Genomic DNA, 18,358 nt, shown 5'->3' with positions numbered 1-18,358 from the left:
AGGATACCGTGGTCGACGGTATCAAAAGCCGCTGAGAGATCCAGGAGGACGAGGAATGCATGTTCTCCCCTATCCAATGCCCTCCTCAAATCATCCACCAGAGCGACCAAGGCTATTTCAGTTCCATGTCCAGTCCTGAAGCCCGATTGGAATGGATCTAAGTAATCTGCTTCATCCAAGTGTGTCTGTAACTGTTTGGCCACCACTCGCTCGATCACCTTGCTAGGGGTGTGGAACCTTTTTGGCTCCATGGGCCAGATCCTTATCAACATCAGCCTTGCAGGCCAAATTTGACAAGTGGACAGGGCTGTCCACTTGTTAATTTCATGATTTAATTATGACATCACAGGATTGACAGGTAGGTGGAGCCAGCCACCTGTCAAAAATCCTTAGACAGAATTCCAAGTCTTCCCCCTCCTCTCCCTTTAAACCCCTGATATTGGAGGGTTAAAAGAGGAGCACGGTGAAACTTGCACACAGGCTTTAAGACAGCCCCTCTGCTCTCTTTTGATCCTCTGCTTCTTGAAGCGGTGGCTCCCCCTTCTGCTTGTAAAATTCACAAAATAGCCCTCGGAGAAATCTATCATGCACTCATTCCCCAGTCACCTGACATTCATACAAAGCAGCTGACAATAAATACAAATAAAGCAAGACAACAAAATATGAGTAAAAATCCAATTTAGAAAACAGTGCAGAGAGACAGAAACAGCAGCAGTTGAGGAAGGCATGAAGGGGGTGGGTGAATGACATTGGGTGCTTTAAAATCCCATTTACTTTAAGGAGAATGATTAATGGATGTGCTTAACCCTCCCAAAGGAGAACTTTGGCTGGGTTGCATCTGCTTTTGAAAGGCTATGCAGTGCTCTACACTACAGCCAGGAGGAGAGATAAGAGCAATATCCCAACAGCTGCTTCTCTCCAGAGCTAAGCTCCCCTGAAAGGGTCCTGGGAACAAGCACCCTGTTCAGTCGCATACCCTGAGAACAACGCCTACAAAGAAGCCACATGTTGGTACAGAGCAGCTGGCGAAAGCTTAACCAAAAAGGCACACAATCAGCTTAAAACATTCTGCTAATCAAGTCCAGTTCCACCAAGTCTCAGCAGTGGGGAGTCCCTCCCATTGCAGCAGCTCCAGCAGACTATCCTGAGTTGCCGCCCTTGCACCAGACAGTCTGCTCAGTGAACGGCCTGGCAGGTGCTGTCTTCCAAGTACACACATCAGAGCCAGCCACAGCAAGTGTGCTGTGCAGGGGGGAAGGAGCCTGAGATGCAGGAGCGAAGTACGACGTAGGATGGCCATTTGCCAACCAAGAACATCATACTTTTGGCCCCCAAACATGATGCAGGCCAGCTTTTTCATGAAGAGGGAAAGAAGCAACAGGTTTTAGTTTCTACAAAAAATAGACTGATGAATGATGATCAACCTCAGCAGAAAACTAGTAGCAGTTCAGTAATAGACTATCAGTTTATATTTAGCCACACTGTCTGGGGAAGTGATGCAATCTCCCTCTCCAGAGGTTTTGACCATTTATTTATTTTTGATTTGGGTGGACCTCTTTCTGGTATGTTTTGTGGATAGGACGCCAGGGCTGCCAGCTTTTCTCTTCAGAAATTCTGGCGCCACAAGCAGAGTGCCTCTGAACAGGTCCAAAGTTCTTCCCAGGAAGACAAATGAAAAGCGCAGAATACCATGAAACATTTGCAGGACGCCTGTCCTCCTGAATGGAAACAAGAGAACGGCTGGGCACGCTGCTGAGTTTGGCAGCCACTGCCTTCCTGACCGCTGCCTGGAAGGAGTGCTGATACTGGTGGTCCCATAAGTATTTCCACAGGCTGGAAAGGAAACCATATAGGGCTGCAACCCAATCTCAGTTAAGCACATGAGATTTAGTCAACACTGATTAATGTACCGGTTAAATTTGCATAGGGGTAAAAACAATATTTCAGGGCCAGGAAGTGCATTTTGCTTCCATTGTTTGAAGAAAATCAACACAATGGATGCCACCGACATTGTTTTAGGAGAAGATTTGCATCCTCCTGTGAGAGCAGAAAACAATCGTTCTCTTTTCCTAACGTCATTCAGAGGATTTTGACCATTTTGGCATGGCCAGTGTTTATAAACTTGACAGAACCCCTCTGTGGGCTCCTCTGAACAACGTGGAGGAGACTGGGAACAGCAGTCTCGGGGGGGGGGTGAATGTGAGGATGGTGGGGTGGGGCTTGCGTGCGTGCCCCTCCTCTGGTTCGCACTTCAAGTCTACCCTTGTTCAGGTGATGCTTGGCCTCCCTTCAATTTTTAGCAATTATACTACAACAGGGAGAGGGGGCTGCAGCCTAATCTTGGCTGGTCAGAGGGTCCAGTTTGGCCCACATGGCCATTTCCCCAACACCACGCCCACCTGCCCATCAGCTGGCATCACTTGGTGGCATAAGCTGACGGGCAGGGGGATGGGCTTCCGTTCTATATTGGCCATGCAGGCCAATCCCCCACAGAGAACTGCAGGGTTTAACACATGTACACACCTGTCACCGATGAGCAGGGTTAAATCCTGCTCTGTTAGTTAGAATCAGCTTGCACTGTTACTGCTGCTAAAACAAAGGCTTTCTCCTTTGATTTAGCAGGAGTGTCAATGCAGCAAACTCTTTCCTGATCGATGTCTTGCCCCTGCTAAAATGAAGGGGGGGGGAACCGCATTTTAGCAACAGTTTCAGGGCTGCAAACCCTGATAAACAAAGGGGGAAAATAACCAAAAAAACTGAAGGGAAGGTCAACCAACTTTACTATAATGACAGCATTAACAAGAAAGCCACAGTTAATTTACCCAAACTAGAAATACTAGAGAGCCAGTGTGGTGTAGTGGTTAAGGTGTTGGACTACGACCTGGGAGACCAGGGTTCGAATCCCCACACAGCCATGACGCTCACTGGGCGACCTTGGGCCAGTCACAGCCTCTCAGCCTCAGAGGAAGGCAATCGGAAATCCCCTCTGAATACCGCTTACCATGAAAACCCTATTCATGGGGTTGCCATAAGTCAGGATCGACTTGAAGGCAGTCCATAGAAATAGCCGAGCGATGGAATAAGCATGTTAAAATGGACAGCTGAAAAGCTAAAAGTTCCCAGAGCAATAAAAATAAATTCAGATTTTTAAAAAATGGCTGTAAGCCAGCCTGCCTTGCTACACCTGATTGCCCTGCTCCATCATGACATGAGGGCCAGCTGAACCTAGAGAAAGTTTTTAATCCCATTTCTGTAGCTATCAGGTGCAAAGTCACTGATTTAAGATGTGGCCTCCCAAGGTTAAGTGCCGAATTCCTATGGCTTTTTGCTGATATGCCCCCAGTAATCAAGTTAAGTGGGATTTGCAGGCTCATGCTAATGAGAGATTGGTTTTACTCCCCTGTTCTCTATTAGGTAACAAAGCAAAAACGTTGTGCCTAAATCTGAGGAAAATTTGGGGCCACAAACATTGACAGGAGGCTCCTTATATTAATGCATAGTCTCAAACACACGCTTGAGGGTTAAATGTGACCGTGTTGGTCACTTAACAGGTCCCACTCCCACTTTTAATGGAGTGAAACAGGGATGCATTTTAGCTCCCATGTTGTTTAACTTTTATATCAATTCATTGATCGAAACCCTAGCAAAGGTAAATTCACATCCTCCCAAGTTGGCAAATAGACCTGTGTCAATCCTTCTCTATGCAGATGATGCGGTACTTCTATCCTTGTCAAGAATCCTTTTAAGTGCTTTAGCCTCATATTGCAAAGAAGAACGACTGACAGTTAACTATGACAAGTCTAAGGTCCTAATTTTTAATAGGAGGAGGAATAGGCATCGATAGCAGATTAATGACCATCAAATTGAGCAGGTTACCTTCTATAGATATTTAGGTGTAACCTTTCATTCAACAGGCTCATGGAAAGTTCAAATACAAAATGCCATTGTGAATGCCCAGAGAAGTACAAAGGCACTTCTATCATTTTATTACACCAAAGGTGGCCAATATATCCCTGCGGCCCTACAGGTTTTTGTTGCTAAGATCATAGCCCAGATGCTGTACGGTTCCCAACTATGTGTTTTTGATAATTTTGCTCCTTTTGAGACTGTCCAAACTAAATTTATAAGAGCAATATTAGGTAGGAAAGAGGAAGGCCAAACAAGAGATGGATTGATTCCATAAAGGAAGTCACAGACCTGAACTTACAAGATCTGAACAGGGTGGCTCACAACAGATGCTGTTGGAGGTCACTGATTCATAAGGTTGCCATAAGTTGTGATCGACTTGAAGCACATAAGACACACACACACAACAAATATAGAAAGACATCTTCAGATAATTTATCAATTATGTAATTGGCTCTTTTAAAAATGCAAATAATGAAGGCATTTTTATTCCCAAGATTTGCATTTTTATGGCCATGTTGCAAGGTTGATGAACCTGTCCCTTCCTTCCACTGAACCTCTCACATATTTCACTTAGATGCTGCAGACAAAACCAAGAAGCAATTAACAGTCAGATGTGAAATGACCAGAATTCCAGCATGTCACAAACAACACCATCCTATCCCAACACCAACCCAGTAGGAAGGTAGCCCTCTGGTAATGGGGTACTGTTGCATTGCCTTCTTCTTGCCAGCACCAGCTGAGTTGCCCTGGGGTCAGGGGCTACAGGATTCCCACTGGCTTAAGGGGGTCTATCCAGGGTTAGGGGGGCTGCCAGCCAGATTCCATGTGCCCTGCTGGCAGCTTCAGTTGGTCACCTCTCCTAGTCTCCCATCCACCTGAATCTGGTAACACATCCCAAACAGATGAGTCAATGGGGATGGGCTAGCAGAAACCAGTGCAGCCCAGGAATCCAATTCAGTATATAAAGGAGAAAGTGGAAGAAACAGCAAGTTATGTGTAAGCAAAAGGAACATAAAACACTAAACCAGAACACTGGTCTATCTAGTGCTCTACTAGGCAAAGTAACTTAGCAAAGACTTATTCCGAGGGTCACTTCTGCAGCTGGTAGCCTCTGGGGATTGGCTGAAAGATGAGTGACCGGACATGGGCACGATGCTATGCTGTATGCCATTTAATCGGGGTGATAGTGACTGACAGCTAGAATGGCAATTGACCTATGAGAAAGGACTCACAATTATAATTATTTATTAATTAGCCAATAAGAAGTGAGAGGTGCCTAGGCTTTTCCTGCTAAACCGTTATGTGGAGTCAAAGAGATGCTGTTTGGCTGAGTATCGTAATATGGAATTTGCTGATGCAGCCAAGGACTTGAGATTTACAGAGTCATGGTTCTCAAACTCTGTGATTCATGGCACTGTTATTTTCTATACTATGTCTGCCTTTGTATCCTTTACACAGTTTCTGTGTGTCTCCTGTCCATTTAGCTGGCTGTTGCTCCCAGAACACCAGATGCACAGATACTAAAGGGGAGGATGTGACGGCTGTTGCCTTCAACAGCAAACCAAGCATTCCTAACCTTAAGTGATGAAAAGCAATTCTGTTTTAAAACAAATATTTGGTACAACCACAATTTCAGTTTTATAAAACAAAATCATACAAACATAAAATTGCCAAAGTCTAATTGACAATGTTATCATTTCAATATCACTTTAACAAAAGTCTGTTTTGCAAAAAGAAAAAAATAGGCTCCTGGGCTGCCTGATATAGGTCACTTTCAACCATGTTTTCCCTTCAAGTAAGATGGAAGGTGAATGTCCAGGAGTGCTATGATCATCTGGGTGCACTCCCCATAGGGAGGACAGATATAAATTCCACAGGGGTACCACATACATCATTGGTTGATGTAGACTGAGCATAATTTTTCTAGAAGGATTCTGTTCATTTTAAACTGCTTCAATCACACTTGGTTTGCTTGCCAAGCTACCCACTGGCAAAAATGTCAAATCCTTTCCCTTGACCACATCAGCACAATGTGGGTGACATCTGGCATTCCTTTGCCTCCGCTGCTTAGGCTGCTTTCTGCTCTGCTTTCCAGGTGCTTGTCCAGCTCTGCCTCTCTCTTCCTTGCCTCTGGTTATACCTTTGGATGCATTTGGAAAACAGATCAACATCATACTCATGTTGTCTTGGCTTCTTCATCCAGGCCAATGATTACTTTTCACATTGCAAATTTTCTGAAGGTCATCAGTGACGTCAAGCCTTGATCTGATAAATTCATAGTGTATTTCATTTCCCATGACATCCCAGATACCATTAGAAGGCAATATGATGAATTGATAGACATCTTCTGGCCACTTAGTTTCATAAGCATCAGGAACGGGAACGCAAGCTGCTTTGCAAGGCCTTTCCTTTACTCTCATTTGTAATCTAAACACAAGACACCCATTCCACACTATCTCTTTGCTGAACCACACACTTCTCTCCAGTGGATTATCTCGTTTGTGATCTTCTGTAAAGAAATAATGCTTTCTTGTTCTACAAAGTAAGCCTCTGGAATTAGCATCCTCGATAAAAGCAATGCACTGGCGATAAATCAAGACTCCTACAGGGGTTGACCCACTTTCATCCTCACCATATCCTGCTCTGTTCATCAATTTGCAGAAAACCTTTCAGAATTCGAGTCTTTACGCTGCCCCCAAATGGTGAAGGCCAATTGTGATTGTTCCCAATGTGGTTTAATAAATGCTCACAGCAACACTTGGCAGCTTTGGATCTGGAATGACCATTAGACACAGCAAATAAATAAATATTTTTTTTAAAAGGGAAGGGGAGAAAAGCAACCCACCACTCTCCAACCTGGCATGCCTACTTAGGCCATAATATAGTCCATTGCTCTGCCTTTGGCTTATCTAAATGTGATCCCATCATGTTCTGTCATTATAAATCCCACTGCCTGAGTGGCAAGAAAGGGAGAGAACTACTCCCAGAATTGTTTTCTGTTATCTTCTATCCTGACTTTCCATTTTCTTGGAGGCAGAACGTACAGCACTGGGAGAATATTAGAGAAAATATTTTGCAAGAATATCATCTGAAATCAGGGATATAAAGTGAAGGCACCTCTCATTTCACTTCTACCAGATCTCTAACCCAAATAAATGCCCAGAATTTTCACATCTAAAAAGTTGTGAGACAAGATTTCAATTCTGCCCACACCAGTCTTAGAAGAGACAAGGCCAGAAGCCAAAAATGAAACAATGGAGGCCATTTACAACGGGTCAGGAAACAGCATCTGTGAGAGGAAATACTATCTTCAAACAAGTTGTGTTTGGATAAGTCCAGTTTCATAACCTGCTCCTTCGGATGTAAAAATTCACAGTAACAGGGGTAAAAAAACCAGTGTTGGAAATTCATACATTCCACACAGGGAAATGGTTCCCCTCTTTCATTACATGCAAACAAGGGACAACTCTGCTCAACCTCACTGGGCCATGGTAAGTGACCCATCACTATCTGGCAAGGAGGCTGAGTTGAGTCCCACCATCCTCTCCTGCTAAGAACTGGGGAGAAGGTGGGCACATCCCCCTGAGCTGTATTGACCTTCTGAGGAGTCAGAAACGTCTTGATCTGTGTGCATCTCCTTTGAGGCACTGATGGTAGCTTCTCAGTGAGGAACCTTCAGGCCCTGGATGAATTTCCCCCATCCAGGCTGGACTTTAGATCCTCCTGGACAAAAACAAGGAAAAGAAGGTTGCATGCTCCGGTTGAGCTTTGCTCAAGCAACTTGGACTTTCTGAGCTCTGGTGTATTCGTAGACCCTTTGGTTGTTCCTCACTCTTGCCTCCTGGGTTGTCCTTTGGTCACGACTTACTCCTGAGTCCTGACTATTGGCTTGTCTCATGGCCCCCTGGTTCATCTCAGACCCAGCCTGGTTCATGTTTGAATGCATACAAAGGAACACATGGACATCATTCTAGTAAATTACCCCCTGCTCATCTGCCAATGGGATAGAATCATAGAATCATAGAGTTGGAAGGGGCCTTGTAGGCCATCGAGTCCAACCCCCTGCTCACAGCAGGAAATCCATAGCTAGAGCATCTCCCGCAGATAGCTGTCCAGCCTCTGCTTGAAGACATCCAGCAAAGGGGATCCCACCACCTCCCTAGGCAGTCAGTTCCATTGCCGAACCGCCCTTACTGTCAAGAAGTTCCTTCTAATGTCCAATCTGAATCTACGCTCCTGCAACTTAAAACCATTAGACCTAGTCCTACCCTCTGGGGCAGCAGAGAACAAATCTGTACCCTCCTCTATGTGACAGCCCTTCAGGTACTTAAAGAGTGCAATCATGTCACCCCTCAGCCTTCTCTTCACCAGACTGAACATGCCAAGTTCCTTCAACCTTTCCTCATAAGACTTGTTCTCTATACCCGCTATCATCTTCGTCGCCCTCTTCTGAACCCGCTCCAACTTGTCTATATCTTTCTTAAAATGAGGCGCCCAGAACTGAACGCAGTATTCCAGATGAGGCCTGACTAATGCAGAATATAGTGGGACTATTACTTCCCTCGACCTGGAAACTATAGCTCTGTTTATGCAGCCCAAAACCACATTTGCCTTTTTTGCCGCAGCATCACACTGCTGGGTCATGTTCAACTTGCGATCCACTACAATTCCAAGGTCCTTCTCACACGCACTACTGCTAAGCCGGGTATTTCCCATCCTGTACCCGTGCATTTTGTTTTTGTGGCCTAAATGCAGAATCTTGCATTTGTCTTTATTGAATTTCATTTTATTAATTTCAGCCCAATTTCCTAGTCTATCCAGGTCCATGCTGGCTCCTACTAATCACAGCATTGTCATCTAGATAGTTGCCAATGGACTCTTTTATTATCTGTTCTAATATCTTTCCCGGTATTGAAGTCAGACTGACCGGCCTGTAATTCCCCAGATCTTCTTTTTTACCCTTTTTAAAGAGCGGGATGACGTTTGCCCGTCTCCAATCCTCCGGCACCTCTCCCGTTCTCCAGGATTTCTCAAAGATGATGGCAAGAGGTTCCGAGAGTAAATCCGCAAGTTCCTTCAATACTCTGGGATGCAGTTCATCAGGCCCTGGAGATTTGAACTCATTTAGGTTAACTAGGTATTTCCTGACTATCTCTTTATCAATCTCGAACTGCAATCCCGACCCCTTACTGAGATTGCTACCGATGCAAGGTTGCACACTGTTCCCTTTTTGGGAGAAAACTGAGGCAAAATAGGCGTTGAGCAGTTCTGCTCTATGCCACCATCTGCTAGCAGTGTCATTCTGCATGCTACCTGGGACAAACAAGCCAGTCTCTTTGCAAAATAATACACAGATTCAAATCTGATATCAAAAATGGCAATACTCAAAAGCCAGGGGCAAGAAGACATATCAGCCCATCGCAGACCATCCCTGAACAAAGAAACTTCAAAAGGAGTCTGAATTGTGAAAACTGCTCAGTTACAATTCATTCATCAAGAGGTTCAATGCTTGAATGGAGGCAAATGTTCCCATTGGCTTACCAATGCCAGGATGTCTGCATTATCAATAACTGTTTTGTGAATGGTCACTGTCATTCACATATCAGTCTCTGTACTTTCTGCATTTCATTTCCCTCTAGCCTTATTGTTGTCAGTACCACCCCCACTCCTTGTGTAGCTCAGGATCTTCATGCATCTGATGAAGGGGACTCTGGTCCACAAAAGCTTGTGCCATAATCAATTTATTAGTCTATAATATACCACAAGACTCTTTGTTGTTTCTGTTTCAACAGATGAACACAGCTACCCCTCTGGAAATTTCCTACGTGGCCTGATCCAAGTTATCATGAATCCACAATGTCTAAATAAAAATAATCACTCGAGAAAGTCCATAACACTGCAATACAGTTTATATGAAGCACACATAGAGACATCTGCAGTAGTTGGGTGGGGGAGCGGCTTGCATGACTACCTCTCTATTTCAAGATAATTCACAAAAGGCAAGGGATGCAGATTTATTTGAGGGAATTTGCGGTGACATAAGAAAAATCTGGTTCTCTCTGTTCCAAGCCCTTTTGCTCTAACCTTCTTCCACTTCCATCACTAAGCCAAATATAAACTTGCATACAGGAAATGCCTTTAAGAAAACGAGCACCTCCCTGAATCCTGAAGAATGTCAGAAAACAAACTGTTCCTGGACATGAAGAAAACAACTCTTTTCAATGACACTGGAGAACAGCCTCAGCTTCTTGCATCCCAGCAAATGCTAATGGAATCAGTCAAGAAAAATTAATAAAAGTGTGCCATTCTACAATATTTTTCTTTGTATTACCTTCCATCACTTAACCTTACAATTTCACTTAGATTTGCAGCAAAGAAGTTTGAAATTAATTGTGCGGGTTTTGTATGATTCGTTGGATCAAGGTTCTAAAATGCCTGGCTCTCTACATGTCCCATCTCACAGACAAGTGGTAATTTCAATAAAGGGGGAGGCTTAAAATTGATTTACTTATGATGCTCACATATGAGCATGCACACTCAAGCACTCTCACAGCCAGAAAACTACATCACGAACACTAGTACTAGGGATGTGCTAGAATTCTCCCCAGCGGATTTGGTACCAAATATTCCATGAATTCACTTATCCTCTGTCATGGATCAGATTTTTATGTAGCAATTTTCTGTGGCTATTTTAAAAAATAGATTTTTTTAAAAAACCTCTAAAATATTGTTATTAAGAACAATAATTTTATCAATATTTCCGTTCATGTATCGATACTTCCTTTCAAAATATCGATATATCCTTTAAAATTATTGATATTAATATCAATATTTTTAGTGAGGAAAAAATGGCTTGTAATAGCAGCAGCTAGTGGACAAAGAACAAACTCAAATCAATATCAGCTTGTTAGGTTGACAGAATTCTTCTGAACTGGCACCGGCCAACAGATCCCGTCCCTAGTTAAAACTTTTATGTAGGAGACCAAATGTAAACCATGTGTGTATATCATCATTTGTGATTATTTGTGATTATTCATACCTGTGAATACAGTTGATCCACAAAGGATTTGTGTTTCTACAACTTATACAGTTTTTTAAATTAATAGTTTTTATTAAATTTTACAATAGCATAAACAAAACAAAACATTGGTAACACCACCTATAGCATGAAACTGTGACAAACAGTTAAGTACACAAGTGTACAGCAAGGCAATACAAATCCATACAGGCTGAAAAAATGTGAAGGTTAACGTCTCTGTATAACACCTGACCAGCAAGGGAGCTGGGGTCAGGTGGTGCATTCATCACCATCTGTGTAAATAAACAATGGCCACCAAGTTCTAAGAAGTTATCTGCTTTAATTATTCCTCTTCAGTTTTTCAAGCAAAGCCCAGTTCCAAACTTCCAGCCACCCAAAATGGAGAGCTGTGATTCCAGTGGTGGGTTATTTCACGTCTAGCCACAGTTGACAGAAATACTATTACATATTTATAAGATAATTTTTGCAAATGTTCTGGGAAGGGTGACAATAATGCTAATAATCGTAATTATAGAGATGGTGGAACAATGTGAGACACTATAGCTGAGATTTCTTGGAAAATTCTAAATCAAACAGCATTCACAATAGGACGCCCCCACCACATGTGATAAAATGAACCAATCATAATGCATCCCCACCAACATAACACAGACCTAGTCAGATCAAAGTGTCCTAGTTTGAGTGGAGTACAGTGCAAATGTAGCACCAATTTTGTGGTCACTCACAGACCCTAGCTGAGACAGAGTGCGTTGGAGACTTCTACCAGAGAGCTTGCCATGCTGGCTCAATATTTTCTCCCATATCAATCTCCCAAAGTTCCCAAAGAACCACTGTCAATCCACTAGTTAAGGAGAGAAGCCCCTTATAAAGAACAGACACCCCCTTCTGATTGCCAGAACCAATACAAAACTTTTCCAAAAAGAAGTACAAGACCTAGTAGGTCCCTCCATTTTAGTAATATGTACACAAAGCACCTGTACTTGGGCTAACCAGCACCAATTAACCTGAATGGGACAGTTAAAAGTTTATCATTTTCAATCGCTTTCGCTTCCCATTTACCAAACTCTAATGTGGGGATGTTCTAAAAAGAGAGAAGGGTGAAGGACACAGGACCAAATGCTTAGCTCACCTCAGGCACACTTTAAATGTACTTCATAGGAAGGGATTAGAATTTTTTCCAAAGATCTTCAAGATAACAGAAGAAATGGGAGCGCACACATGTAACAGCCATTGTGACTCAGCTCCATAACCACCCATTCCACTGATTTGTTTGAGCAGATCACTAGGATTAACTGTTGTAGGTTACAGGCATCATAATAAAGTTGTAAGTTCGGGATTCCCAAGCCCCCCTTTCTGAGTTCGACATCCTGTGCATTTGCTGATCTGAGACTTCTTGCCTTCATAAATAAAAGAGAGAGGAGTGATTGCTGCCATAGTATCAATTCTTTGAGGGAGATCCATAGTAGCAGTGTTTGGAATAGGTACAAAAATCTCAGTAAGACAACTGTCTTAATGGCTGCTATACAACCCAACCAGCAAAGATCTACCCCCTTCCAGCTTTTCAGCTCTTGTCTCGTTTGTTTGAGTAAAGGACCAAAGTTGTGTTTTTTAAGCTGCAAGAGGTCTTTGGGTAGCACTATCCCTAGACATTACACTTCTTGGTTATGGTGAAAGCCCATTCTCACTCATTAACACTCTTTGCATCTCCAATGGAATAGCAATACATAATATAGTGCATTTTTAGTAATTAACCACCAACCTTGAAACTTCACTAAATTTATTTATTATTTATTTATTTATTAGTTGATTGATATCCCGCCCTTCCTCCCAGCAGGAGCCCAGAGCGGCAAACAAAAGCACTAAAAACAATTTTTATGAATGGGGATCAATGTAGCGGTAGACCACCTAATGCACATAACCCATGGGGGGGGATGTTTCAGAGACAAGCACGCTCCTTCACTTGACTGATATCCTCTGTCTATGGAAACTTTAGTAATCATGTATGACATCTTTGTTATTTTTATTTTCCACTCTGCATGCTGTACTAATGCTACCAGACAATTATTGGGGGGGGGTAGTAATGTTTTTGTTGTTGTTATGATGTTTGGATCTAATTCCCTTAATTCTCTTTTTTCACATTCTATTTTGCATATGTTGTTTGTAAGCACAGTTATAATGAAAAAATAAATACACATTTTCCAAAAAAAAGAATACACTGCTAATCACATGAGGTAGCATATGCATACCAACTGCATCCATTGCAATAGTTCCCCAGTGCACAATACGGCTGGACAAAACATACACAGCAGTTGCCTGCACTGGCCACCCCGCGTCTCCTGAACTCTCTCTTCCCTTTTGTTGGAAAAAAACATGCAATGCCAGTCGGTCACATTATTTGCATACACCACCCTCAAAGCCATTCACAACAATGCATGAAAAAACAAAAATATAAATGTTATTTAATATAATTATTATATTTACACCAAATAATATATTATATTTATATTATATTTGAAATATATGATAAATAGTGCTTCCAGTATTGTTTAGACTCAAGTCTGAAAACATTCCTGTTCATTCAAGGCATTCAGCACTTAAATAGGGGCATGTCCAGGAGCTTGAAAATGTTTTAAATATACTGAAAATATGTTTTACCTTCTTGTAATATTTTCAATTACGCTGGATTATTTTTCATGTTATATGGCAGCCCTAGGATCCTTCGGGAGGAAGGGTGGGATAAAGATAAACAACTCACCCATAGCATATCTCCATATAAAAAAGTTTTACAATTGTTCCCTATTTTTGAAAGAGAAGAAAAAGAACGATGTGACATCTGTGGGGCCAGAGGAAGAAATCTCTCTCCCAAAATTATGTGGAAACAGTTCATGCACGCACAGCCCTGCTCAAAGAAAAGTGGCTTACAAACTAGAAAAACAGGAAAACATTAAAACATCAAAGATAACTAAAAAAGCAATGAAATTAGACTAAAAAGAAAATAAACAAGCCTAAAGCATGAAAAGCAGCAGCAGCAGCAGCAGCAAGACTGAAATCCAAGTGGGAGCATAAGCAACTAAAAGAAGCGCTGAGCTAAAAAAACAGAGCAAAGTGTCACTGTGTGTACCTGGTAGCTACAACTGAGACAAGTTGGCACCAGGCTGTACTGCTTGACCTAGATATGGGCTAATTAGATTCAACCTGAATAACCTACTCCGTTCACTGATTTTTCTGCTGATGAGACACTTGCTGCAGAACCTGGATTAAGAAACAACAGCACTCAGACGTCCAGGCACATCCCAAGGTTCAGATGTCCAAAGAGCAAAAGGGGGATCCACTACAACTTGGTGACAACAGGTCAGGAAAGATCCAAGAAAAGGAAGCCACCGAACACTAAAAAGCGCTATTAACATCGTTCACTTTTCAAAGAAAACAAAATAAATAATATTAAATAAAGCATATTAGGTAAGAGAACAACAGGACATACAGGCTGCTTCTGAGGAAGTTCAGTCTTGCATCACCCAGAGAAAAAGCATGCTGGTTACGGGGGTGACGGCGGTTTGCAAAGGTGGCATTCAAAATCAAAGCCCTCAAAATGTAAACTCTCAAAATCAACCTTTTGGCAGTCAGCAATATATATATATATATTACGTACCAGCCCTTAGGAAGGATGGAGGGGAAATGTCAGAGTTCTCAGGGGCCAACATCAATATTTTAGGGGCCTGGGGTGTCTTTTCCTAGATCCTCAGAAAAGTCCACAACAGATTTTAAATGACTATACCACATGCTTATATATGGGTCTTTACTAACAGGTCACATTCCTTCGAAACAGTAACTCACCTAGAAACCAACTAGGTCAGGGGTCTCCAAGCTTTTGGGGCCCAGGGCCACTTTTGGAAATCTAAGAAATTGTTGTAGATACCACAAAACACCCATTTCACAGAAGAAAAAGTGGAACAAAAAAAGTAAGGCAAAAAAGGCAACCCCCCCTTCTCCACACACAGAAAATAGGCAACCCCATCAACAACTCAAAAAGCCAAAACACCTTATTAAAAATTTTAAAAAAGGCTAGTGACAGGAGGCTTTGGTAGGCACTAAAGGGGTTGTTTGAGGGCATAGTGGTACCCAAGCACCATATTGAGAACTTCAGTGCTAGGCCATGTTCAGATTAAGGATGCATTCCAAAGAATTTAAGGGATAAATTGCCAGATGAGAAGGGGTGGTGCCATTTTCATCACTTGCCACAAGCTGGAAAAAATCAGGATTCCGAAACATGCAGGGGTGCCTCCACAGTACAAGAGTTTCACACACACTGCAGTCTCCTTCCAGCTGAGCTTCAGTGGAAACATGTGTCCGTGCACAACCATCATGCCATTTACTTCAAGCTAAATCAGATTATGTAGAAGAAAGTCCTCAACGGCAGAATAGGTGGAGGATAACAATGTGTACGTTACAACGGCTGTGAAGGCGGATGAAGGCTGCAGCATTTAAAAACTTCCAATCGTCATGGTACCCATGCCATTGGATCAAAGCCTTTTTCTGTCAAGATTATGTACTGATCGTCGTGCGCAGATCTCCCCACATAAAACAAATTCACACAAAGGCGTCTTCCAAGCAAATTATCTTGGAAGACAATCTTACTCAGCCACGAGGGATCACCAATGAATGAATGAATGTAGAAGAGGACAGAAAGTTATGATGCCATCAAGTCACAGGCGGATGGCTTCCACAACACTATCATCGTGTGCTCCAAGCGTCCTCACAAACACCAAAGTATGACAGCAGATGGTTCAACAACTCAGGCAGCGGCGGGCAGCCCCAGTCCCAGCTCATGCAGCTGCAGAAACAGGACTATGCGCTAGTGATGTTTGGCAGCATCCGACTTCGCATCAGTCACTTTCCTCCATTCAAGAGCCCCATTACAGGATTCCTCAGTCCTCACAAATGCTAAAGTGAATGATACTCTCTCCACTTCACCTGTAAGCACAAACTGACAGAATCCTAACTGTGCACATGGCACAACACAGCGCTGAAACTGTGTTAAAAAGTGTTGATTTTGAGCACGTCCTTAATGTCTGAAATGGTAGTATTCATTAACAGTGACACGGAATAGGCAATATTTAAGGGTGCTTCTGGCAGTGACCAGTTGCTCTAGTTCGAGGAAAGCTGATTCCCTTTGGGTGGGGGAGGAGGCTGACTTAAGCTGTCTCCAGTCCAAGTGAAGAACTTGGCTACTTGCCCGTGGGTCAGATTTTCAGCCCTTGTTTCTACATGTGTGTTTGCATACTGCTGGTGCAGTGGTAAAGTTGTACTCCCATACAGGGCAAGCATCTTTCTAAAGTTCACATGGGTATTATGTTTTAGCTGGTGCCTCAAACATGCCCCAGAGGTTTTGTAAATAAAGAGAACATCTGGATCTGGAAAAAATGTAGACTTTGATTGGCTTAATTGGGGCCAGAGACTCTGCAGCTCTATCCAGGATGCTCCTTCATACAGCTGCTCTGTGCTCAGCTCAGCGGTCCAGTTAAGCTTGCATCAAGGGATTTCCTGCCATTTATCTTGGCGGGGGGGAGGAGCAGACTGGAACCATTTTTCTCACCTGTGTGTCTCTAGTCTTGCTGAGCCAGAAGACGAAGACAGCGATGAATGCATTTACAACCCATTTCTAAATATGAAAATCTTAAATGACGTTTTACACCAGAGTTTTGTGGAAATGCTGCACCTCAAAACTGCATTTTGTCCTTGCACGGAAATAGGAATGTTATCATCACAGCCAGATGCCAGAAATTAGAGGATTTCAAGCCAAAAATTTCAGCAGAGCCATTCTTACTATTAATGTGCATGCTTACAATATTACAGAACATAGCCGGGCATCATGTGGGGAGAGTGTTTGTGGCATGCACTGCAAAGACTGATAATCCTCGTACAGACACATGCACACTGTGCTGCCACAGGAAACTGCATATCCTAAAAAGAGCATGAAAGTGGCTATCAAATGTTTTCATCTTCCAGCTGCTGCGCATATGCAAAAACCAAGTTATTCCTGCTGCAGCAAGAGACTGCCAGCAAGCAAGGTGCAGAGCACCAAGGTTACCTAGCACATTGCACAGTCTCCAGTAGGGAGGAATTATTTCCTACGTGACAGAACGGTCCTCATCATGTGTTCACACCTTATTTACCCTCGAGGGGAATTCTGAACATCCTCAGAGGCGCTCAGTACCAAGTGCCCCTGAGATGCTATTGGACTCCAGCTCTTACCATCTGTTCTGTCTGGGTTCTGTCCCAAACTCTGTTATGAACAGGGACCAGCAGAAGGACTTTGGGAGACTCACAAGCAGGCCCTGATGAGGAACACCCTTGCGCACCTGGTACTCGGAAGTCAACTGCATCAGCATTACGAGGATGTTGGGCAGGAGATTTTGAGTGTTGTATAATAATGTGCAGGAATTTATTTATTTTGAGTTCTCTCATTTTTATTTTATTTTTTTGTGGAGGGGGAATCCTGACTAGATATCATTGGTCACTCTCTTTGACATAATAGAGGGGTGTGGGGGTGACTGAGAGAGAGAGAGATGGAATATTTTTAATCTTGTAAAAAAATTAAAGTGAAAAAAGCAGCATACTGCCTCTGGCCATGGGAGTTCCATTATTAACCATTATAGCTAATAGGTATTCAAACCTAGCCCCATGTCCACACTAGTCCTCCACACTAGCCTAGCAATAATTAGAAATGGGTCCTTTTGTAAACTTTTTCAACTCGCACCAAGCCTGGATGCAGATGGGTGTAGAATCAGTGCCCTTTCGAGCTTTATCTGCTAGATTAAAAAAAGGTCATACCACTCTTTGTCTTTCGCAAGGCACTTTCCAGAGCCGGCTAGCAATATTTCCTTCCATCTACTCAGACTGCTTCTGGCATCAAATGACAAGTGCTGTTTCCTGATAAGCAACCGTAAAAATAGATAGTTAAACAGTGCCGTTCCTGTATACCCCATAAATGTTCCCGGCACACGCTGGCAGGATAATGTGTCACTTATTAACTTGCAGCAAAGATGAACCAGGCACCATTCACTCCAAAAAATGGGGGCTGGAGGAAGGAGGAGGAGGAGAATTAGGTAGGAAGGGCAGAATAGAATATTCCCCAATGTTGTTTCATTCACAACTGAGAGATTATCTCCAGATTAGTTAGTATGTGAACGTCTGTGATCAGCCAATGAGCAGGAAAGAATAATTTGTTGTCCTAAGAAAATAAAGGGGTGGGCCATATCTGTCCATGTGCCAACCAACCAGAAGCCGACACAACAGCTACAGGGAGTAACTGGAGACAATGACTGAGAGATGGTTCGAGGAAAGGAAAAGAAGGAGGCAGGATGGCAACTTTCTAATTGCTTTTGCAATCCCAAGGCACCACAATTCTAT

General features: G+C 42.9%; 1 protein-coding gene and 1 pseudogene across 3 annotated transcripts in view; both read right to left on the bottom strand.

Moving 5' to 3' along the window:
* Positions 1-18,358, bottom strand: part of STARD8 (StAR related lipid transfer domain containing 8) — a 170,164-nt gene that overhangs the window by 83,449 nt on the left and 68,357 nt on the right. The window lies entirely within an intron of this gene.
* Positions 5,909-17,337, bottom strand: LOC133371372 (protein phosphatase 1A-like; annotated as a pseudogene).

This window comes from Rhineura floridana, chromosome 16, assembly GCF_030035675.1.
Source record: "Rhineura floridana isolate rRhiFlo1 chromosome 16, rRhiFlo1.hap2, whole genome shotgun sequence".
NCBI lineage: Eukaryota > Metazoa > Chordata > Lepidosauria > Squamata > Rhineuridae > Rhineura > Rhineura floridana.
The sequence above is the reverse complement of the archived record's forward strand: the minus strand, read 5'-3'. Positions and strand labels throughout refer to the sequence as shown.